General features: G+C 36.0%; 1 protein-coding gene across 1 annotated transcript in view; it reads left to right on the plus strand.

Moving 5' to 3' along the window:
• The window catches only part of LOC134647961 (uncharacterized), a 194376-nt gene that overhangs the window by 79226 nt on the left and 88603 nt on the right, over positions 1-26547 (plus strand). The window contains exons 3-4 of the mRNA XM_063502366.1: positions 1018-1063; positions 20136-20194. The gene's annotated coding sequence lies outside the window, so the exon portion shown is untranslated. The remainder of the gene's footprint in view (positions 1-1017; positions 1064-20135; positions 20195-26547) is intronic.

The raw sequence follows: 26547 nt of genomic DNA on the forward strand, positions 1-26547 counted from the left end.
GCCCCTACGACGTGCTACAGCGCTGTGCGTTATTTAATCACGTTTCGTAGATATATAGGCAGATTAGGTTCCGGTATCCTATCTTAATCAATATACTCTCATATCGGCTCGCCCACTAATTGCTAAATTTAGGCGACGTCGCCTCTCCACATCCGCGTTACATCTTACTCGCCGTATAGTAAAAGCGTTTAATCACGATGTTCCCCGTTCATTAAGCCGGCGAAGCAGAGACATTTTGTCACACGTCTGTGAAATGCTAATTTGCCCGTACACCTAGCAATATAGGCTACGATGTTGAACCTCGAAACCCTTTGGCCGCCTTTTTACTGTTCCGCCCGAATTTCGGCAGTTAATTTCGAATGTTTGTGCTTGTCTGTAGGTGAATACGCTACAAGTTTATATACAGTACAGGTGTAATAACATATTAAGCGTCCAGATAAATAATAGCCCTTACTCAAGTTAATTACAAGCTCCATTTCAATATGCGTTTAGCAAACATTACACTCTTAATTATTAAAGATAATGTAGGGGAGGGTAACCCATTCAAACTTTTGTTAGTAGATCAACTGGCTCAAGCCGACATCAATCCTCGAGTCATTTATTGTTTTAAAGTTTGGAAGAACCTTCTCTTTATGCAGGACATACTTTATTATCTGTCTAATACCTTTAAACGAGCAATTCTTGTTTGTTAATTTATGTATATATTTCGGGGATTTCGAAACGGCTATATGGGGGTTTTCGGGGGCAAAAAATCAATCTAGGTAGGTCTTATCTTTGGGAAAACGCGCGTTTTTGAGTTTTTATATGTGTTCCGAGCAAAGCTCGGTCTCCCAGATATTTATTATTAAAGACTTAACATTAACAATTAACTATGTACCTATTACAGCATATTCAGTAATTTGCATTTGCTACAGGTATTAAGATGGTTGGTTTATTTTTACCTTATCAGTAGGTACCTACCTCTTAAATCGCAATTAGAAGGATTTTTTATTGAACAATGTATTTTTATTGTTTCAGATCATGGCCGTGTTTAATTGGGGATTATAAAAGTTGCTACTTCCAGGTAAAATACAGTTTTAAATGAATTGATAAATAGTCTTTATTTATTTTTAAATTTTTTTAGCAATCGTGAGTTATATATTATACTTAACTTAAATGGATTTATTACTTAATGGCATATTCTGATACTGCCGACTCAAAACAAGCAAAAACATAATCCCACATTGTCTCTGGGATAAGTAATTTTTTACAAATTTGCAGGACCGGGTAATAAGGACAACGTTTTTATTTACGGCTTGAGAGCACATTTATCTGTCGGCATATAAATTAAATATGTCGAGGAGAATTTACATTTGCAATTCAAAATGTTTTAGATTTTACGAATTGAGTGAAATTCGCGCTTTTCTGATGATAAAGCATGATAGTTCATAGTGGCTTGCATAATAAGTATAATAACGAAATAGCTACTAAACTATATCAATAATTCTGATATAGTATTAAATTAATAGCGTAATCTGCAGCTGTGTAACGAACTCCCTGCCGAGATTTTCACACCGGACTATACTGTTTGAGGTTCTTACATAAGTGAGAGTACAGAAGTTTCTAACGGATGGGCAACGCGCATGTGAAGGACCAGGATTCCCTTTTAGGCTACTGTAACCGCTTACAGTCAGATGGGCCGTATGTAATCCAATTTAATGTAGACAATCCTAGGTAAATATATACATATTATATAGGTACGTACAACCTACGCATTACATATATCATGCATAACCGAAGTGTAACGCAAAATTTAATTTGCCATACTTACTTTCATATAATAATTGTAATTCGACGATATATATGGAACGCTGTACATCGCTGTTGCAAGTAACAAATTGCGTTCATCAAGCATTATCTTGGAAGACTTAACGCTTAATAACCTGGTCCTTTATTGTGTCCATTATCCATTCTAATCTACTCCATCAATATTTCCTGAAAGGTAAGGACGTAGCTTTATTTATTAATGCATTGATAAGCCTTGGCTTAATGGATATCGTCGGGCTCCTGGGCTGTCTAGTTTTAATAGCCTTTCGTGCCAGGTCACCTGTATTCCTGAATGTAGGTCTCGCCCAGACTCCCTGTTCATTGTCCAATCAATAGCACGTGTGCTACATGTTGAGCGAGTCCTTTGTTCGAGATTTGTGTTATAATAACATTGTTTTGTTCTGTTAAGGCTTTATTGTTAAACGAGCGAGGTCTATTTTAATATTTTATTTGTAAACGGGTTCTACAAAACGGCTCTAAACTTGTCAATAATATTTAAGATGTACGTATTGTACGTGGTTTACGGGGTTGTAAAACATCAATTTAGCTATATCTTTTATCAGAAAGTTAGAATTTCTCTTTGTTTGCATTATTTTGAAATTAAACTTTCACGATTTAAGCCCATATGGACTTATGTAGGTAATTTTGAGTTTTATTTTACACACTATATTTTTTTTTATATCAGGAACAATGCAAGATCATCAGTACGGATATGATGGTCGTTCTTGTCTACGTGACAGCGTGATAAAACGGTGTCCGTCACTTTCTTTCCCACGGTGTTAAACAGTGACAGTTATTTTATCACGTGGATAAAGATGGATAAAGCTATCCATAATAGGCTGGATAGGACATTAAAATATATTTTAATCTAGTGGCAAGTACGAGTTAACAAAATAACTAAAATGTATTTACTTGTACACACTAAAAGGCGGCATCGTCAAACAGCGGTCTTGACATCACTACGAGAACCGGGGATAGAGCAACACTATGACGTCTGTCATCTAGAGATCGGTTTTTGCGCCTAGACGGCGTCGCGTATTACCTAAGTCCAAAACTCTGATTATTATTGTGATTCCCTAATAAATATTGTTTTAAATGGTGCTCTGGTGTTTTTACCCTTACAGCTTCAGAAGTGCGATAGTGGATTCCCGCCTACTACGATATAATTTGTCGAAATTGACATTACGAAATTTACCGCGCGTAGTCCTTCCTTGTTTCATTGTTCTGATCGTTAATCTGATTGTAATGAGTAAATGCACCAACACCACTCATCAGTTAGGGACTTAAATATACAAAGTCCAAGATTGGTGTCAAAATCATACCTACAACAATAGCCTACAAAACTAACCTGTGCCGGCTATTGGCTGGCGTATCGTACCTTTGCCGTGTGTTTTGTGTGTTTTGTGTTTGATTTCAAATACCTATTTCAGTTTATGTACATCAATGATCATGACTGTCAAAAATAATACATATTGACAGTGTAATAAGGCTGCTGGCATGTATGTATATTACAATATTCACAGCAGAAGATCACAAGACAAGCGGACAGATACCATTAGGTACTCTTGAATTTTGATATTGGTATGAATGAAATAAATCCTTGGGATTACAGAGTAACTCAGGTAAAAGTTAACTCAGGTAAGAAGTCTGTGTTGATCCAACACCTAACAGTGCTCCGGGGCTATAGTGGTAAATATTCACTGCCTCACTTATATGTTGTGTTATTTTGGTAATTCATGTGTTTTCAGATACATAACATAATGTGATTAAGTATGTCTACATGACATATTAACAAAATGCTATGATCATTTTCTAAAGTTTGTGTCGTGGTGAAATTTACATTCAAGTAAAAAGCATACAAAACAAGTTTGGTAATGTAAACTTAGCCTTGATTGATACTATATGTATGTTGGTATTATGCTTTCATGATTAACAATGAGTGCTATTTAATACTTTATCCTTTCAGTCAAATTAAAATAGATTACAAGTTTTCAAAAACACTGGAATATTGGTTACAACAACAATGAGGAGAAATTACTTGTTGTTTCATATGTGTGTGTGTGTGTGTGTGATATTACACATGCTTATTGCAACTGAAATAATGCTTTGTTGGTGTGTTTTTGGTTTGTGTAATTTCCAGAAATTTGACAGCAATGATTCTTGAATTGAACGACCATACCGTCGTTGAATGCACTAGAGTGACTATCGGGTCAGGCCTCTATAATGAACCCAAATGGACATGGGTAATATTTGTTAATTGGTTATGGATGCCAGGTATATTATGTCCTAGTGCTCATAATTCATATATGGAGAAAATATGTTGATAAGTGGCTATACTCCGATGTCATGGAAAATTAGTATGTTTCAGATGCATTTCATTATAACAAAACTTTATTACTGATGAAGTTTGATGAATTTCCAAGGTTAAAATCTTGTCAAAGAGATGGACATATTGAACAAGATATTTACTGAGCTGAGTATGACACTGGTAAAGCAGGTTGTTGCTAATGGTAAGCGAGGTAAATACTTTCAGGAGTCAATATGGATATTGACGGTCTACATGATACATGTCTTTTACATACAAGTGCGACTGGACTCTAAACGTTCCAGTCCGATAAGTGTTTTATGGGTGAATATTAAACGAAGGTAAATAGCTTGGTTAAAGCTTTCCAAATAACTATTTTAACCCATTCACTGCTAATGAACATTGACCGAAGAATATCATGTCATGAGCTACTGTTTGAAGTTATTGACGGTTTTCGTCTGAACTTGTAGTGTGTTATGGTACCGTTTGCATTAATAAACAGTACACTTTTATTACTTCTGGGTTTCATAAATCAGAAGTTATAAATAATAATATGTTTCACAAATTTTGTGGGTTCACTAAGTATGTATTTCATTGTTTTGAAAAATGCATAAATTGTGGTTTATTATGTTATGAACTCATTTATCTTACAATGTGTGCTTGCATGGCATTTAACAAAATTATTTAGTTTTGTGCAGGTATAAGTTAACCTGGATGATGATGTGTTGAGTTATCTACACATAAAATGCACATGCACAGCTGGAGAAAATCAACCATGTGTGTCTTGGGATTGGAAGCTTTATGGTTTAAGCATATGTGCCATGATTTGACTGATTGGTCATTATCAATATACACTTCATGATGGTTGAAAAATACAATTTGTGAAACCTCGATAAGGCGAACCTGGGTAAGAGAGGAACCTCGATAACATGAACTTCTGTTCAGGCACTACTGTAGTTCAATGTTGGTATAGTAAGAGCGTTGCCTTTATTTAGGGGCACGGAAGAGGCAAGCCAAGTTGCACATGATCATTTACAATTGGTTGCATAGTAGCAACTGCTTATTATTTTATATTTTCCATGTTAAAGGCAAATGCTGTTATTTCAGGTACCGTTTTCAGATTAAGAACTGACTACGAGTATATTCTCAGATTAGGAACTGAGATATAATTTTATTAGACACTCGGATTGTGAACTGAGTGATTATTTTACTTATATTACTTACTCTCGAGTTTGGAATCGAGTTGTGATTTTGTTTTATTCCAGATTTAGAACTGGGTTACTGTTGTCATACTTATGTGTTTTGTTAACAGGTTTGCCGACTAAAATAAACACATTGTGCTTGATTAATTTTATTAGACACTCGGATTGAGAACTGAGTGATTATTTTATTTATATTACTTACTCTCGAGTTTGGAATCGAGTTTTGATTTTGTTTTATCCCAGATTTAGAACTGGGTTACTGTTGTCATACTTATGTGTTTTGTTAACAGGTTTGCCGACTAAAATAAACACATTGTGCTTAATTAATTTTATTAGACACTCGGATTGAGAACTGAGTGATTATTTTATTTATATTACTTACTCTCGAGTTTGAAATCGAGTTGTGATTTTGTTTTATCCCAGATTTAGAACTGGGTTACTCTTGTCATACTTATGTGTTTTGTTAACGGGTTTGCCGACTAAAATAAACACATTGTGCTTGATTAATTTTATTAGACACTCGGATTGAGAACTGAGTGATTATTTTATTTATATTACTTACTCTCGAGTTTGGAATCGAGTTGTGATTTTGTTTATCCCGGATTTAGAACTGGGTTACTGTTGTCATACTTATGTGTTTTGTTAACAGGTTTGGCGACTAAAATAAACACATTGTGCTTGATTAATTTTATTAGACACTCGGATTAAGAACTGAGTGATTATTTTATTTATATTACTTACTCTCGAGTTTGGAATCGAGTTGTGATTTTGTTTTATCCTAGATTTAGAACTGGGTTACAGTTGTCATACTTATGTGTTTTGTTAACGGGTTTGCCGACTAAAATAAACACATTGTGCTTGATTAATTTTATTAGACACTCGGATTGAGAACTGAGTGATTATTTTATTTATATTACTTACTCTCTTCAATGTCTGCTATAGAGCTTTAATTATTATGTGCTCTTTAAGAAGGGCTGTTACTTTAGTCTTGGCAAGGGATGCTATCCTTAATAGGCTACTTCCTGGCGCCGGTAATCGCAACAGAGGCTTTAAGGAGCGGCCTGTTGCTTGTCACTATCCTTGAGAGGGTGGTTGTTGCTGATATTTGCAGTGTAGGCCTTAAGAGGCGGACCATTGCATGTGATATAAGACTATCCTTCAGAGGATGGTTGTTACAGGTATTTGCAGTGTAGGCTTTAAGAGGCGGACCATTGCATGTCATATAAGACTATCTTTAAGAGGATGGTTGTTACTGGTATTTGCTGCAATGCAGGCCTTAAAAGGCGGACCGTTGCATGTGAGCTTAGATTATCCTTAATAGGCTAATTTTGTTACTGGTATATCTGCAGTGCAGGCCTTAAACGGCGGACCATTGCATGTGATATAAGACTATCCTTAAGAGGATGGTTGTTTACTGGTATTTGCAGTGTAGGCTTTAAGAGGCGGACCATTGCATGTCATATAAGACTATCTTTAAGAGGATGGTTGTTACTGGTGTTTGCAGTGTAGGCCTTAAGAGGCGGACCATTGCATGTGATATAAGACTTTCCTTAAGAGGATGGTTGTTACTTGTATTTGCAGTGTAGGCCTTAAGAGGTGGACCATTGCATGTGATATAAGGCTATCCTTAAGAGGATGGTTGTTACTTGTATTTGCAGTGTAGGCCTTAAGAGGTGGACCATTGCATGTGATATAAGACTTTCCTTAAGAGGATGGTTGTTACTTGTATTTGCAGTGTAGGCCTTAAGAGGCGGACCATTGCATGTGATATAAGACTATCCTTAAGAGGATGGTTGTTACTTGTATTTGCAGTGTAGGCCTTAAGAGGTGGACCATTGCATGTGATATAAGACTATCCTTAAGAGGATGGTTGTTACTGGTATTTGCTGCAGTGCAGGCCTTAAAAGGCGGACCATTGCATGTGATATAAGACTATCCTTAAGAGGATGGTTGTTCCTGGTATCTGCAGTGCAGGCTTTAAGAGGCGGACCATTGCATGTGATAATTCCTTAAGAGGACCATTATTTCTACTACCGATAAATGTTTTATCTATATCGTATCGTACTATTTGTTGTTGACCTTGAGAGGTTGGCTTGAGACCTTGTTTACAAAAGGATATTTTAATGACCTTAAGACTGATGATCTCAAGGTTACCTTGAAAGGGTTGCTTGCACTTATACCTTCTAGGGATCGCTGGCGAAGTACCGGATCCAGTAGAGTTGGAGGGAGTGCCTGTTCGAAATACCCAGTTGGAGCGAGTGCGTGCACCGGGCTCCGTAACAACCTTATCGTGAAGGGCCGACTTCTACGGTCGTTGCGCCTACAAGGGCAGTGGTGTCCTAGCCTAGGCAGCTCCGCACATGCATGAGACGTGTCCCATGTTAGCCTCTCACGAGTTGTACGCATTTTTGTGCGTGCATGCGAGGGAGTCTTACATCCTACAACGGAGAAGCCAATTGTGAGTTTGTTCCAAGTCTTTGCTTTTAAAACGACACAAATAGTCATTTTGGGTTAGCTGCATGGGTATACATGCTAGAAATTTATCAAAATCTAATAAATCCTTCAAAGTTATATGACGTTATTCACAAGAAAATAATTTATGTTAGATGGTGTTACAAAAAAAGGGGGTGGTTTATCTACCTGCCGCTAGATGTCACGCTCATCGCAATATTTTATTATTTTGCATAATTAATTAATTGGTATTTATATCCTCTTGGTGTCATATGCACGTGAATTAAGCCTTTTGTGTATTTCAAGCAAGTGCTGAGCAGACTTGCATATCCTAACACCTCTCATACCACGGATTATTTGGTACCTAGCCTGGTCATGCTTTCTTACATTTGGTTCAGTCGGCTTAAGCCCTTACTCCAATTCGACTGAAATAGAACTAAATATCTTGGTGTAAGTTGACAATAACGAAATAGACCGTTTCAACGGAACTCGAGTCGAATTACTCAAAAGGACCAAGGCTTGTATATCGGCTGAGCGTAAAAGGTGCTTGTTCAATTCGCAGAATATTGAACTGGTGGAGGCTACATCCACCTGGTGAAGATCCAGCTTGCTGCGACTGCGTTGGCTGTGGCAGACTTCAGTGGCTGCACTGATGACAGTGACCTGCGGGGCGCTGGTCGGGTCAGGCGATGGCCGAGCTAAAAGGCGGCATCGTCAAACAGCGGTCTTGACATCACTACGAGAACCGGGGATAGAGCAACACTATGACGTCTGTCATCTAGAGATCGGTTTTTGCGCCTAGACGGCGTCGCGTATTACCTAAGTCCAAAACTCTGATTATTATTGTGATTCCCTAATAAATATTGTTTTAAATGGTGCTCTGGTGTTTTTACCCTTACAACACATATACATATATACATATACATATATATAGTCATTAAAAATATAAAGGTGTATGAATTTTTAAGAATAAATTGCTTTTATCAATTACGATTTAAGAGCCCATCAACGTGCACACTAGCGCCACTGCTAAATAATCGTGATTATTTAAATTTAACGAAATATATTTTAAAAAGGGGACCGCTGCGTACTGTATCTTGTATTAGAGTACCTTTTGAATACATCAAACTAGTTTCTATGTTGCTGGATTCGTCAATCTATGCGTCCAAAGTTAAAACGGCCGTTTTTGTTTTGAGTTCATAGATTGACGAATCCAGCAACATAGAAACTAGTTTGATGTATTCAAAAGGTACTTTAATACAAGATACAGTACGTAGCGGCCCTCTTTTTTTAAATACCTTTCGTTAAATTTAAATAATCACGATTATTTAACAGTGGCGCTAGTGTGCACGTTGATGGGCTCTTAACCTTTTCTTTCCCAAAGTTGAAGATTTAGTATTTCAACTTCTTATGGAACTTGTAAATTTTAGGTACTTAAGTAACCTGAATAATTTTGCAAGTTATTTAGCGGTAAAGTGATTAAATTACGTAAATTACTTCATAGCTACCAAACGTAGGTGTTTTCAGCTAAATTGGTAGCGCGTTCGACCTATTTTGAGGAAAGTTCACGGCATTGCAATCTTGCATCCGCATCATAAAAGAGTTAATACAAATTCTTTATGAAAACTATAGATATCCCAGCCGGGCTAGCACATGATTGGCGCGTCAGTATCTCGCGGCGAGATAGACTACCCATCCCTCTTTTATTTATAAAGTTAGAAAAGGACGGGTAGTCTATGTCGCCGCGTGAGATACTGTCGCGCCAATCATGTGCTAGGCCTACAGGTGAGGTCTTTAGTTTGTATATTCGAAATGAGATGGTTGTCGATAAGCACATCCCTACATACCTATATGAAACCTATAGTATGTACATACTATGAAATCACAGTAAATATAAAGTACCATGTAAAAAGGTGCCTTAACTAAGCAACTATTTGAAAAACAAAACCTTTAGGTACACGAAAGTAAAAGTAAATGGCGCAAATAATTTATAAAAAAATAGTAGCAAAGTTCAAAGCATGCAGTAAGTTATTTGAACCAATTTACAAGTGAACAATGCGTGCATTGTTTCCGAGCCACGATTTATTTGCGGACCGCTTTCACTCGGAAAAGAACTTTCTTACGCGTGGCCAATTTCAAAACAACCTTGATTTGTATCTGTATCTGGAGCTTTTGTTGTGGGACTTGTGGGCGCATCCGGCGCTCTAGAGAACGTAAACATCGCAAAACAAGATAGATAGATGGATAGATTTATTTATTTCTTATTGAAAATTACATGGTATTTAACAATGTCACAATGTTTCCAAATAACATGAATTCACAAAAAGATCGTCAGATTGTAAACAATAATACATTAAAATAATTAAGAATTAAGTAAAAAATATAAAATATTACGCGAACCGCGTGTCATCGCGTCACATTAAATTATGATAAATTCACGTCACGGTACACGGTAACCTCAGAACGATGATTTACTGATTTTAAATAAAAAAAAAATGCATAAGTTACAATTTACGACTGTACGTCGAGCGCAGACGCGGTCTTTAATTGATATTTATATCATATGCAGGTTAGTCTAATGGGACCCTCGTCTTGTCAGCCCCACTTCCCCAAGTTAGGGCTCATCGCGGAAATTCTTCGTTTATTATTCACAGTGAATTACTCGAGTTCTGCATTTTTTTGCCCCAACGGAGCTTTCACGCTCTTTCATTTATTCAGCACCACCCCTTATTTAAAGCCATCTAATAATTCCTGTACATTCATACTTAATATGTCCTGGGAATAGGATCGCTATATTTTTGGTAATTAATTTGCTCAGTAAAAATTCTTTGCCACGCACATTACGCAGTCTCAAGGTCTCGAAATTGAAAATCATAATAAGCATAATGTTAAGTATTATAATTAATTATTCACGAAGCTTGTAATACCAATGATATTATATAACCATAGATAGGTTATACTCATACTCGAGGAGCACAAAAAATACTCCCATATTTATTTCTGTACCTACGAAAGAATCTGTTATTTTTGATTAATTTTCTCATCCCTTCCATCTTTGTCACACTCGTTGTTAAACATAAGGTCGTCTCTTTCTGTTTCGGTGTGCGGGAGCTCGTTAGCAGAGATGCGATTTATTTGAAATACTTCTATTTAAAATGCAAATACAAAATGCAAAATACCTATTTTGTATTTTGCATTTAAATGCCTTTTAGTAAAAAACATTTTGTATTTTATTTGAAATACTTTTCGAGATGTATTTTGCATTTTTATATTCATTTCAAAATGCAAAATACTTTGTGATTAAGTTTAGCCAACATTACCAGTCAAACAAAATGAAATGAACGAATGACGCTTGTATTGCCGAATTTGACCGATAGAGGCGCCTGCTAGCGCCTGGCGCCAGCGCCAGGTATTGTTAAAAAGCGTAATAAATAAAAATTGATGTTTTATTTTTTTTTTTCACTTTTTAACAATACCAGTCCAGTTGTTATTAATAAAAGAAAAGTGTAATAATAATAAAATAAGAACTACATAGAATCAACCGAAATAAATGGCCACACAAGTCACAAAATGGAGCCATGGCTCTCTTTTCGTTAGTCTAGTTTTTTACATTATTTTAAGTGAGTATTATTCTCTTTATTCATTTTTCGTCTTAAGTTAGGTTTTATTACAATATGGATATAAAATTAAAATATAAAAACACTTACAAAATCAATATAAAAATATTATAAAAAAACCTAACCTAGGATGCCGCCAGCAGCGGGGCAAGGCCCAAGCTGCCGGTGGTCAGGGCCACAGAGAGAGGAACCGGCGGACTATCCGCGCCGTGTCCAAGATCACCGCCTTCTGCATCTGGCCCTTGATCCTAGCGAGAGTCTCTCAAGATGTTGGTCGAGACTCTTCGCTATTAGACGAAGTATTATTATTATTAATAACAGAATTTATGACCAAAATGTCATGCATAAGGTGCCATGTTATTAGACGTTTTTGTTCGGCTCTGCATTGTGTCTCTATTTCTCATGACAAATACCTAAAATAAATAAAAATATCTGAGATTTGGTCAAAAGGTATTTTATTTTGAAAAAGTATTTTGAAAATACCTATTTTGCATTTAGCATTTGAAATACATAACGCAAAACTATTTGGTATTTTGCATTTGAAATAGTAAATCTGAAAAGTATTTTGCATTTTGTATTTAAATGCTTTTTTAAAACCATTTTGTACATCTCTGCTCGTTAGCACGTGCACATTTCTCGCTTGTCCAGCCGTGACTAAAGTCGACTTGTCCAATTTGTCACAAGGTAAGCGCTTCAATTTTGGAACGCCTATAACCTATCTTGAGTTATAAATCATTGTGTAATACAAGCATATTCAGCATATTATATTCATCACAATGTAAAAGAACACTTCATAGTTTCTGTAGAATTATTTTATAGATTTAAGAGCAAAACGAAATGTGCGTTTCCAGCATATATTCTATTCGAAATTATAATTCATAACGATACGTTTCTCGTTATTTATCCAGGAATAATTTAACAAGATAAATATTACGTAGGTACATCGTTCTCATCCCATCAATTTGTTACACGTCATGCGCGTTTTCACTTGCAATATTTAACATTTTCTCACTAATGTACGAGTACCCACGTCCTTAATGTTGAACCGGGTTAGACCGGGAGCTTGTTACAGGTTTCTAACTCGGGCAACTAAATACTTTTAAATTAATAAATTATATTATGTAAGCTAAATAAACTTACAGAAACGCAATATTTTGAAAAAATCCACAGATACATTAATGAGTTGTAGGAGTAGGTAGTAGAAAATACTACTAAGGACGTCGGTAGAGATCAAAATAGGACCATTCTCCGAGTATTTCAGTTGTTCAGCTGTTGAGATGAAAACGAAGTATTCAATAAAAGATTGTATATACATATTAACAGGTTAAACTTGTCAAATATAAAGAACTACGTAAACAACGCAAATGCGTTGAACAATTTGTCTAAAGTTAAGACATTGATAGATTACTTTTACTACTGGCAAGCCCGCTGGCCAGGGACGCTGGTTCTAATCTTGCTCGAGGTAAATTGTATGTTACAAACCTAAACTTTGGATGTATATTTTAGAGAATCACATGCAATCAGTCTGTTCGTTCGACGTGTGACATCGACTCACAAGTACTTCAGTCAGTTCATTCACCAAATGACATCAGTTTCTCGCAAGCGCCTCACGAACTACACACGTGGCTGCGTACGTTCTCAGCTCCGCGTAACTCGTATTTAATTCGAATATATTGCATTGAGCTTTCATTTCGTAATGCTGGGTAGGTGGGATTGCCGACGCGTGCGAATTTCATGTTAATGTACATTATAACTTGAGGTTTTCCTTAGGCACATTGAACGCAACCCGTTCCCTGTTGACATTAAATAGCTGAAGCCAAACAAACATTCATCAAGTCAATGCCCGGAAATCGATCTGAATTATTTAGAAATGGTTTCGCTTAATAATACTGACGGTTATTCGATCTCAAATAACCTTTAACCTTGGATTCATGCGGATTAAAATTAAAATAGAGTTATAACTATCTATAAATCCCGGCCTTTTATACCAAATCCGAATTTGTAAAGCATTCTAATCTAGGTAATCTAGGTTAGCGGAAAAAATGTTTGGTAGTGTATCAAACATGTTAACAAAACTGAGCAACAAACCCTGTGCATCGTGGTCATATTTGTCAGGTCAGTGCTACAACCATTTGACCATTAGAAAGTTTAACAAGCATATTGAAATGAAACATATTACGTATACGCGTCCCTTATAACATCAGTTATATTATAACTATTTTGTGCATTTCAAATTATACTTTCCCCTACGACCCTTTTCCTTATAAAAATACAAAAATGACCGAATGGATGTGCATCCTTAAAAGTGTCCTTTCTCCACCTATACTCGTACATGTATGTACAATTGTTAGGTAAATGTAGCGATAGCAACCCTCCCATTTCGGCCAACACTCACAAAGAAATGGGTTCTCCTGTATAATTGGAACTAGCTATCTGAATACTTTGAAGTATTTACCCTCAATATTTTGAAGGAGGGCTGGCGCACTTCCTTTTATGTAGCAGCTGGCAACATTTGTTTTTGACAGACGCATTTAGAATTAGAAGTACCTAACTTACACGTGGCAGTATCCGTGTTTATTTTATTACCTGCCACTGCCGAAAGTCAGTAGCAATGAGTAGCTCTAAATGGGAGATAAAAATGTTATTCACGTTTGTTGTTTTTGTACTGTAGAGGATTATATTTTATTCAACGATTTTTATGTTTCAATTAGTATTGTGTATTGCTGCGTTATCAATTTGAAAAAGACTTCCGACGATTATCTGACACTAAGTTCTCTGCAATACGAAAACAACATATACTTGGTCATGGTCAACCAGATCTTGACAGTAGACAAAGGCGTCAAATTTGAAAAATGTAGGCGCGAAGGGATATCGTCCTATAGAAAATTTGAATTTCGCGCCTTTTTTTACTGTCAAGATTTGGTTGACCAGCTATAACAAAATAACCGAACACCAAAAAAAAACGAAATAACTTTTTTTTTCTTAGACTCACTGTTGCTGTTAAAATATGCAACAAGTAAGTAGTCCTTTCAAGAATATTATTAATTTCTTTTTCTACTCCAGCACTTAAATGTGTCAATTAAGTGACTGACAGTGATATCTAAAGCAATGTCATTTGAATGCTTTGTCTATAGGCTCATAAGATGACTGCTAGCAGTCATCTTATGAGTATAATACAACTGCTTTATTTTTTTTAAAGATACAAGTTCCGATCATCTTGATTGAAAGAGGTATGTTTTCATTTACAATAATAACTCTTTTTTTTTTAAATAATACCTCTTTTTTTTTTAAATAATAACTTTTTTTTTTTTAATAATAACTCAATTTTTTTTAAATAATAACTCTTTTTTTTAATAATAACTCTTTTTTTTAAATAATAACTTTTTTTTTTTTTTTTGCTGCAGCTGTCATAGAAAAAGTAATGTATGCAACAGCTCATAATTGGTTCTTAAAATTCTCGGGTCTTTTTTACAAAACTCGACTACGTCTCGTTTTGTAACTTCGACCCTTGAATTTTAAGAACCCTTATTATATCACTGTTGCATAAACTACTATAGAAACCAATAGCTGCCAACTATATTATATCACTTTTAAACATTTTAGGTAATCGTTCAGATTTTATTATTTAAAAATGGTGACCGCGATCCCCACAAAGTTTTGGCGACTACCAAAAGTTATTATCTGTTTTTTTTTATCAAGTCGGAGAAAATTAATTTCCTTCCCCATTATCGGAGAGAATCGTCAGTTTGCCAATGTCGAAATCGAAATAACTCGACTTACTGAAGCGAGAGACGGGCACCGAAGTAAATAAGTTTTTGAGTCAGCACAGCGCCTTGTGGACATCTGATAAGACTTGCGGACTTCGTTACATTTGCATTTAGGTACTGCCGTTGAAAAATTCCCCTTGGTAAACGTTAAATATTTTCATGCTTCATAATTTTCATAAATTATAACTTTCTTGACTATTAAACCCGTAATCATTATGTTCTTCAGGACGCTATAATGAGCCGAGCAGCGCTTTATAATATAACTACCGTTTAAATTATAAGAATGTACTTTTTAGTTCGAATTAAAAACCTTCAAAGTGTTTACCGCAGTAGGTATAATTGAATATAGTAGTCAGAAAGGGAAAATATCTACTATAGAGTAGCGTACATTACAAATAAGTTCTTATAGAAACCTATGTTACGATTTTTTATCAAGCAGAAACGTCTGCGAGCGTTACTACAAATTTTTAAACTAAAGGAAAAATGAAATATAAAACACCCCGGCACTCATACTATAGGACTCGAACCTGGCACACATCTGGTAGGCCTCTGCAGTGGCTCTTGGCAGACGAAATTGGACCGGTGTCCCAATAATCGCAGGTTCGAGTCTTCCCGGAGGTGTACATTTTTAAATTTTCCTTTAATTTAAAAATTTGTAGAACCCTATATGTTATTATTATTCATGAACTCACCTCACAAGAATCTACTACCTATTCATACATGTGCGAATAGGTAATTCGCACCTCGTGTCAATTTAACATTCCCTTCGGTCGTGTCTTAATTTACCGCCACTCGTTGCGAAGTTCCTATTTTTCGTACTTGTATCGTAGTGTACTATTTCATAATTGAGATAATAGGCAAAAACTCTCTCTATTGCCATATCTCCCGTCGCAAGTTTCACACGGCGCGCCTTATCTTTTGTTTCCTTTTAATTTCCCTATTACTTAATTCATATTAAAAAAGTTTTTGACATATCTTGGTAGATTCGTTATATTGCAGTTAAATAAAACAATAGAAATTAGAAATAGAAATTCTTTATTAGTGGCAAAAATCAGATAAAAAGAGAAACAAGAAACTAACTTACACATAACATAACACATAAATTAGCCACGAAATGCTCCCGACTCAGCATGGTGTTAGCCTGGATGGGCCAACGCTGATTTTCCTTCGAGGCCATAAACGAGTGAAGCTTGGAAAGTACACAACATTAAAAGAAATTTAAAAATGGAGTAATGACAATAAAACAATAAGATTTAACCCACCTTGTAGCATGTCTGCATGTGTGTAAAAGCTTAATATTTATACCTATCTAATAATAATAATATAACAATAGGCGTCAGATAAGATTTGCCCAAGGATAATCAGCAACTCGTCGAAATAAACTCCTATAAGTCCTCTTTTATTCTTGGAAATGAAAGCCTTCCTGGTCCGCTTAGTTGATTCGGTTTTATTATTAAGCTGTTCAGTGGACAGTTCCTGATATCGAGTATTGTTGGAACACTGAAATTTGTTTTACAGGTGGCAGTAAACAGGACTAGACTGGGACGAATGTTTAGTCGTTCAGGAATTACATCCGTACCTACCTATCCATTGACCTGCATGTTTAAATGAACCTCGGGAGAATTTAATCTTGCTCTTCATAAAGAAGCGCTTAGTATTCACTACTATTCACGCTATATAGCCGTAACAAATATTTATTACATTGCAGGACTTCTAATATCTAACAACATAAGATAGTCTTAGAACGCACAAGGTTTGGTCAATAGCTGATTTAGTGCCCAACATTCTGGAACAAAGGTAAAAAGTTTTACCGCTATTAGGATGGTAATATATTTTTTGTTTCCAAAGGCAATATACCTACAAATGTAAGCGAAGCATTTTTGCTTTATTGGAATCGAAAAGCAGTCCCGTGTGCGAGTCTCCCTGGCATTGGCTCCATTCTCCGCGCGCGCTCCATTTTATTCACTGAATGGTGTAACTTTGTTTATCAAACAAAGGGAATTAAACTGGTTCACACACGTCGATTGCAGGAATTACAATCAACGCAGGCAACTATCTTCATTGTTCCAATTAAACTGGAGCAACGGGCAGGATATGGGGATGGGACGGCGCGTCGAGGATTTATTGATCATAGGCAGCAGCAAACGTGCCGAACCAAGGATAACATGCCTATTACTTAGGGTTAACATAATTGATTTTAGTTAACTCTCACATAATTGGGTTCTTTGTTGGTAAACGTTCGTTTGATCAGATAATTGTTAAAGTACTACGTTTTACTACGCTCGTTGGTTATAAAGTTCGTCGTAAGCTTATGTTGAGGGATTTAGAGGGATGAGAGCTTTTACGAGGTCCGTGTCTTAAATTTTAATAGAAATTACAGGGGCTGGAGGATAAAGATATTAGAGTTACAGTTTGCGCGTTATATTGAACCAATGCCAATGACCTTGAGTATGTAGCAAGTTAGGAGCCTATTTGAATCGTCAAAATAACTGATGTGACGTGGGTTACCGTGTTATCACTTTCCTTATTTTACTCCAAAGTACATGCAATGTCTGGTAGCCACGTTACATCTGTTGTTCTGACGAGTACAAGATGTTAAAATAGAAATTATAACTTACAAACTGATAGCTAGTTTAATTAAATAATAAAAACAAATGATCGTGTCACGTAAGTACCAAAGCAATAATTAGTATGGTGTAATGGTCGGATAGGAAATCCGAAACACGCATGAATACGTACAAAATAATGCTGTTGTTAAAAAAATAACTGTCAACGTAAATTGCAAAAACATATGTAATGTAGCCTGTAAATAGATTTACGACTCCGAAACGCTGAATCGTTTAAAACTTCGTGTCACCCATTTTGTAGCTATAAAGCATTTTATTGCAGCCACAGGTGCGGCGTGGAAAGCCGCAATTCTGAGTGATCATAAACAAACATTTATGTGGTATCCTCGGCGACTCGAGGACTTGCCGATCGACTGTCACTTTAACACCGCGATCATCGAAATGTCGGTCCCGGCAGTAATTCGCCCGTGCTAAAAATGCTGCATATGAAATTAGCTACAGGTTCGATCGTATAGGTAACGAATCACGGAAATCATTTATCACAGAACCGGTTCTTTGCAGTGAAAGTTCCATCAGTTGCAGTTAAGGTTTTGTCAATTTGAAGGTTTCTAAAAAAACAACAACCAAAACAAATATCTACTTTCCTATATAAAGTGAACTATGTGCAGCTCGCAGCAGAGCGCAAATATTGGATACACTGAATAACAATAAATATTTGCTTGTTTATATTTTTAACGCTGTGGCACGGTTGTACATATAATATCATAGTTGGATCATAATAATTATATTAAATAAATTTGAATTTCGTAAATACAAAAAATCACTAAGTACATACATATTGACTTATGTCAAGGCGTATTTAGGTACAATGGCACTGATTTGTTGTAATATTGGTCGAAATCGGGCATTAGAGCGAGCGGCCCGAGTTACAGGACGAGTCGGGACCATTAACCGACGGTCATATGGGTCACCTGAATTCGCGTTAACTGCGGGCTACGGACCAGCGCACTCGTCCTCAATATCGTTTCACTAGAATCGTTTCGACCCAGCTTTATGCAATAGTCACATGTTACGGTTTACTGCCGGAGCAGTATCAAGTTTTATATTCTTGACCTATATTAATGGATCTTAAATTTAACAAGAAAATGGGTGCTGTTACGAGTGATTTATTAAACCTTAACATTAAAAAAAAAGTTGATTCATAGATTTGATGAAAGATATAAAATAACTGAGTGATATTCAATTAAACTTGTCTGCAATGGACGGGACGGCAGAAACGTTTTTCAACATGTTCTTATCAGTGCAATTTTATTCGGACATTTTAAATATTATATTTTATCACCGAACGCTTTAAATATGAAACGGCGGGTGCTGCATTCGGATGTGAGGCGAATGAAACATTAAAACTGAAGTTCCGAGTGATAAAATGCTTGCACGGGGCTCGAATGTTTAATTAATTCCCTGTCTGGCTCACTCATCGGTTTTATTACATATTATTACAATTATAAATACCAGTACAGTTAATAACAGTTGTGTAGTGGGTACTTTCTTATTATTTTATATTTGATTTAATTATCTGTACTATAATTAAATGGAAGACAGACAGGCAGAAAGTTTTGCATTTTAGTTGTTAATCAATGAAAATGAATTGTTCAAAATAAATATAAGGATGACAGATTACATTGCTTTAAAAGTTACTTCATTTGAACACAATTTATAATTTTTATAGTTATGAAAATCTATTTGCCCAGCAGTAGGACACTCTCGTCTCAGCTCATATAAAAAAAAACTAAGAAAAAAAGTTTGATTCAAATAGTCAGCTACCTATTCAATGTCTTAAGGTCTTAAGTATGTATTTACCATTAAGTTCGCCTGAAAGGACGCCACAGGGTCAAGAGGTTTGATCTGCCAGTGTTCAATAACTCAGTCCACTTACTGCGCTTCAATTCCAAACATTTTAGTATCTTCTGTAGACGAATAACCAATACGATTAATACTTTGAAACTCTCCTTTACCAATTTCATTCAGTTAAGTATATAGTACGAGTAGAAGCTTCAAACGAAACTGCAACTAAAATGTATAAGCTGATTTAATATGTCAGTGTCCCTAATACCTAGTCTCGATAGGTTTCGTTGAAACATTTCATTTGAGATATACCTACAAATTTCCTGGAGTTTTGTAATATCTTTCGTTAAATTATTCGCAAAATTTGATATAAAATTTTCATACGATCATATGAGTAAAATAACACGCTAGTCGCAAAATATGAAGTTATTCAGATCATGATATTTACACAACATAAAATTCACTAAATGTGACATCTATATTCGTGTTATTCGTAATTATATTGAAGTGTATTTACAGTAAATATGTAAAATTAAAAAGTATTTTGGTCTTACAATCCAATGTTATTGTTTCAGGTATCTGGAATGGTCCAAAACAGGAAACTGCATTACCGTCCACCCGATCGAATGTCCAGGTAATGATATAGTTTATTTCCTTACAGAATAAGTACATTAACTACCTGTATAGGCATGCTTTCCAAACACACGTGATAAAAACCCAATTTAAATCGTCTGATTAGGTTTTAATACGAAAAAAGAATTCGTGACCCTTTTTCCTGGAGGGGCGCGTATGTTGCCTGGAAACCGGAAAATGCCCTTAGGGGAAGCTCTTACCAAAAACTCAAATAAAAAGATCAGGATATTCTATAGGCACACGTAATTATAATGGCTCTTGAAGACCCCCTCGAGTAGACGGTATGGAAATATAGACTGGCAATATTAGCAACTTTTAGCAATACAAACCAGGCTCTTTGTATGGAAATGTACCAATTATTTTTTTTACTTGATTGCTCCGGAGTTCATATCTCGACACCCCGTCAAGTGTAGAGTAATTTTTCTTTACATAAGTTTTGCTACGATACATAGACTACGGCTACGGCGGCGTTAGTAAAACCAAAGTTAATTAGGGACATTAACGACGTCAGACAATTAGCAAATATTGAAATCAAAAGGTCCATTATTAGTCATCATGTGACACCCGGAACGCTACAAGTGGAGCGGGGGCGCGCGGGATAATGTTAGGATGGCGTGTCCGAACGAATTAACACTTTACTACTTGGTCTGCAACTACATCATATTAAATGTAACAGAATGAGCGATGAAAGCGGCTACTTATATCAGGCTTTAATGACGACACATTATCTTAAGTAACGGCACCGTTTCTAACTTTTTAATACACAAACAATAAGTAATAAGGCGTGAAACATGAAAAGTTTTATGGTTAATAAAATAGTATTTTTCAATCACTTTACGTAGGTATTTTACATGCCGCAATTATTCATAACATAATTTTTCTATGCTGCCAAAATAAATACCGCTGTAAAAATAAAACTCGTATATACATGTTTCTTTTTTTTACTTTCATAATTGGTTTTTAACCTTTTCCTCCATATCTTTTAGTATTATAAACAGCTAAGACGTAACTAAATTTGATTTTTTGTAAAAATTGTCATTTAATGTGGTAGGTATGTTAGCTAAAGCAATCTGATGCTTGTGGGCGTGTATCTCATAAATTTACCGCGTTGTAGTACTTGTAGTAGAAACAATTATTTTTATCAACTCAAACAACTTTTATTGTGATTGTTCATACTCTTTCTCTGAAGATGCTTTCAAGTTAACCTAATTCTGAATATAATTTCGTCAGAAGCAGCATATAGGTATCGAATAAATAGCAAATGGCGTATTTAAGCACTGGAAACAAATTAATGCTGTCGATTGCAAGCCCATTTGGCTTCTTACCGCCCCTTTACGCCGGTACCACCAAGAGGGATTGCTCTATTATGAACCAATTACACACTCCATGACTAATATATGCCTAAGTGGTACTTAGTGCGGCACGTTTCGGAATAATAGCTACGTTAGATTTTACAGACAAAAGTCACGCTGTGAGTGGGTTTGTTTGCAAAATATAAAAATTACAAAATATCATGTCACGTTCATAAGTATTACATAATTTTGTCATTGAAAAAAGTTTGATTACATAACTTCTTATACTTATGACAAAAACCTACTAGTATTTATAATGGCAAACGAGCATCAAATAACCCATATAATACATATAACATATAACACTAGTCGTATTTAATTTATTTAGGGTTTTAATTATTACTTTTACTTACTCGTACGAGTACCTACCCGTAATTGTACTGTTACCCTCAAGGACATCAAGGTTTCAGGCTCCAAAACTGATTACAATTTATTCAATTTGTCTTCATACATACATACATTACTAGGTATCCCATCCATTAAACCAAATGAGTGCTATAAGAAACCTTAGCCAAATATATGTTCTGGCTATATTTAAAAGAGCCAATAAGCATGATGTCCCCTTCAAACACGGCTTACCGTAAAGTCTGTAAGCCAACCTGTAAGTCGGTTATATTGATGTGTTTGCATTAGCGACTGCAAGTCCTTTCCCTCTTGAGAAAATCCGAAAACGTTATTTGAACGCATTGAACGTATTGAAACTGTTGAAATAGCGATTACTAGGGATCGAAGTTTTCTGTGTTTGGGAATATTCTAAAATAGGGTGAATAATATCGGTCATTTGTGTTGACTTCGATAATATCAAGCCTAGCGGGTTTTCGACATTATTTTTCTTTTCAAGGTCAAGGCTTTTAAGTTTTATTAGTCTAAACTTCATCTTAGTTGTAATTAATTTCATGAGTCCATGACCTCCAACATCGATCAGATCTTAAATGTTTTTAAGATCTGATTGATGCCTTTAGGTAAGTATGTTTAGGAACTATAAGAATCAACGGTTTGAGTTCAATTTTTTAGTCTAAATAATTAGAACAAAGTCATATTACTAACTGCTTACGTTGTAAATTAAACAAAACTTTGCCATACAGATAATTTGGAACCTGGATAACATGTAAATAAATGCGGGATTTATCTTACCTCTCAGGGAACATATCCCCTACGGTGAAATGGGGTTGGAAGTTAGTATGAGAGTTTTTCGCGGACCAAGCTGCGGGCGATTGCTAGTGTTTAAGCGGTAATGTTAGGGGTTAAGATAAACTATGAGAAACACTTGTAGGGAAAATAAACAGTTAAAGCTACTTAAACATAATGCATAAATAAAATAAAAAAAGTAAAAAGACTTTTTTTCTCATACGGTTTATCTTGCCCCGAGCAAAATAAAGTAGGTATGTTTCTCTTACCTCCCCTCACCTGACCTTAAAACAAAAGTTAATTTTAATTGGGTGAATCAAATCAAATTTGTTTGTTGTTGCATATGCTATGTGGAATTTGAATATGACCCATTATGGAAATTGGAAAGGACTTAAGGCTGATTTAAAGGCGCGCGAACTCGCATGCGATTTTAGTTACATTGCGGACTGTTGGTTACGTCCAATTCAACCAACCGATCAAAACCCGCAATGTAATGAAACTCGCATGAGAGTTCTCGCATCGTCTAAATGAGCCCTTATAACTGTGCCATAGAAATGTATGTTTGGTTATTATATACTAGCGACGCACGTTCGCACGGGTTAATAAATTATACATAAACCTTCCTCTTGAATCAGTCTATCTACACAGCCAGACAGACAGCGGAAAGCGACTTAGTTTTATACTATTTAGTGAAGTACCATAAAACCAGAGTTTTAAAGGTAACCCAGGGGATCGTATCCATGACAATGCGTGACAAGAAGCAGCTGATTCACCCAAATTTTAATTAACTTTATCTTATTCCAGAGTAGAAAACTTATCGTGTCAATTATGGTACTTAGGTTGAAACAAAAGCCTACTTAGCCTAATAATGGGATTGTTATCCAGTCACGCTGTTCGTACTATCTGATGGCAGCGATCCTGTAATTCATTATTTCGTTCTCGTTAGGCGAGCCCAGGCGAGCTCGTTTCTAGTGTGCGGTATTATATTTACTTACCACATCTCTTAACTCCATTATTCATCACTTTGAATTGTGAACTTTGTTCTCACTAACATAAGGTGGACTTTCTTATGACATACTTCAGTAACGTTTTGAGATGATAACGTAAATGAGATAGAGGATGTAACTAATGAACATATTGTGTTTGTTGAACTAAGTTTGGTACTGCCATTTGTATTTTGATGTAGAAAATGTTTAGGTTTATTATGAGTAATATGACGTTCATTTTCTAGTTCGCTAGTAACATGCTGCGACAATTAACATTAATATTGTAAGAGTAGAGGAATAGAGTACATATGTCGTTAATACTACGACATAACTACGATCACAAAATTAAAATTTAGTAAGATGCTGATATCCGTTTTTTGAAGATCCGATTTGATCTAAATACTCTTAATTAATAGTTATATATAGCCTTAATAGTAGCCCTATAAAACCTAAACCCATTTTAATGCCAAAATTACGTCTGAAATCAAGAGAATCATTTTACCATTTTACAAGAAATCCACGTAAGCAGACTTACGCCTAAAGTAGTACTTACTTACCTTCGTTCTTAACATTTAATAGTAAACATCAGTTTCAACTGTGAATGCATGTGGCGCTTCGGAAAGAGCTGCGTTAATTAGCGGGCTACAAATATACGCAACATGCAGTTCCTTGAGGAAGTGCGCGTCGCAGAAGACTGGGTGACTGCTTGAACTCATTAGTTTTGTGACAACAGTATTCCATGTAGCTGAAACGACTTGCGTTTTATGCTAGCTTCAAAGGCAACCTAGTTCATACATATTTGACAAAAGCGTCATTCATTGCCTTAGCGCATGTAACTTAAGTGACAACTGATAAATTGAAATAACTGCACCGGTGAGTATTTGGCTCCATCTTCATTTGCCATCATGATTTTGTAACAAACAAAGATTGATTTGCACGATTTGATCACATGGTCGATATAAATCTAGAACCAAATTAAATCAGTATTTAAAGTAAAGTAGAAACAATGCACTGTCGATGTCGTTGCAATGCGTACCAAATAACAAGAATCGCGTTCTGTAGCTTTTTGCCATAGGAACTAATAGGTTATAAGACTAGCAACCTCGTTGAATTTGGGTTTGTTCGGGACGGACCTAAGTTATTGTCCCGAATTCAGGAAAAGATTTTTTACCACCCCAGCTGGTTAAGGTTCCCTTCCTCTTTGCTCGCTTTGCCCTCCTGTAAAACAAATAAAAAATTCTCCAATGTAATTAGAATACATCGTTAAGAGTATATAGGCCATCGAGGCGCCAGCCCATATCAATATGATGTAATAAAGTAGACGGTGATCACGCTAACTTTGCAGTAAAAATGCATACATATCAAGCTCGTTTGACTACACTTGACGTAGCACGGCATGAAAACAGCGTGGCGTAAACTCTGTTGTTATTTCGCTCTGTTTTATTACTTGATAGTAATTAACTACTGGCAGATGATTACCGTTCAGAATTCTCCTCTGGCTAATCCTCTGAACTGTATCTAACCGAGCAATAAACAAAATACACCATTAATTGCGTAAGTAATTAAATAAACTTTATCCTCCACTCAAGGGACGCAAGTAAGCCGTGGTCCGGAAAGCCTTGTGTTTAGCGGGTAAAGACTTGGAAAGGCCCAAGGATGAGTCTGCTTGCTCATGGACATAGCGCACAATGAAATGAAACAGAGGGCTCTATGAGCGACCGTTTACAATTTTTGTTACAAACTCTTACCACCTCACCTGCTACGCCGTAAAGTGCGTAGCATTACTTATGCCGTAAGGTCAACCGAGGTAAATGCGTCACTTGAGGTAAATACGTCTTTTAAAGATTTCTTTTATTTTAGAACTATTGCAACCCTCTCTGTTTGAAGTGTGGTCACTGAACTTATAATGCAGACGGCTATAATAGTTATAATAAGTTGCTTAATAGTTCTAATAATATCTTCAAATGACGCATTTAGCACAAGCGACGCATTTACCTCGGTTGACCTTATATAAAAATTCTGTCTTTTAGTGTAATTAGTGTTATGATGATAGAAGTTTTTGTAGAACAAGAACAACTCGTGCCGTGTAGCGTTGCATAGGGCATTTAATTTCCATGTGTTTGATGTTCAGCGTCTTGAGACTACGAGGGGCGGCTGAAAAGTTCGCGGCCTTAGAAAAAAAATGAAAGAGAGTATTAAAATAAATGTTTTTATTTTTCAATATAGTCCCCATGGAGTGATAAGCACTTTTCGCTTCGAGCAAACAATGCTTTAATACCGCCGAAAAAATAATCTTTTTCCTTCGCTTCAAAATGGCTCTCTACCGCAGCCTTGATCTGATTGTCATCGGCAAACCGGCGACCACGTAAGTCTTTTTTCAAATTTGAAGAAAGGAAATAGTCGCTCGGAGCCAGGTCTGAACTGTAGGGTGGATGATTGATTTCTCCAAAACCAGTGTCTTTTAGTGCCTGCCTAGCAACACGGGAAGTGTGAACTGGTGCGTTGTCCTGTAAAAACAACACTCCATGGCTAAGTTTCCCACGTCGCTTCTGGACAATCTGGACGACTGCGTCACGTGCTTGAATCAATAAATTTGCATAATAATGACCGTTCATTGTGGTCCCTTTTGGCAAATAATCAACTAATAAAACTCCTTCACTGTCCCAAAACACGGTCGCCATAAGCTTCGAAGCTGACTTTTCCACTTTAAATTTCTTTGGTGCCCTCTCGCCCTTTTTTAACCATTGCATAGACTCTTGTTTTGATTCTGGATCGTATTGGCGAACCCACGTTTCATCTACGGTTACGATTCGGTTGCAAATTTCGTCCAGATTCCCTTCAGCTAGATCCAAAAATTCTTTGCAACTTTTTCGTCGCCGTTCTTTGTC

Source organism: Cydia amplana, chromosome 5 (assembly GCF_948474715.1).
Source record: "Cydia amplana chromosome 5, ilCydAmpl1.1, whole genome shotgun sequence".
In the NCBI taxonomy this organism is placed as follows: domain Eukaryota; kingdom Metazoa; phylum Arthropoda; class Insecta; order Lepidoptera; family Tortricidae; genus Cydia; species Cydia amplana.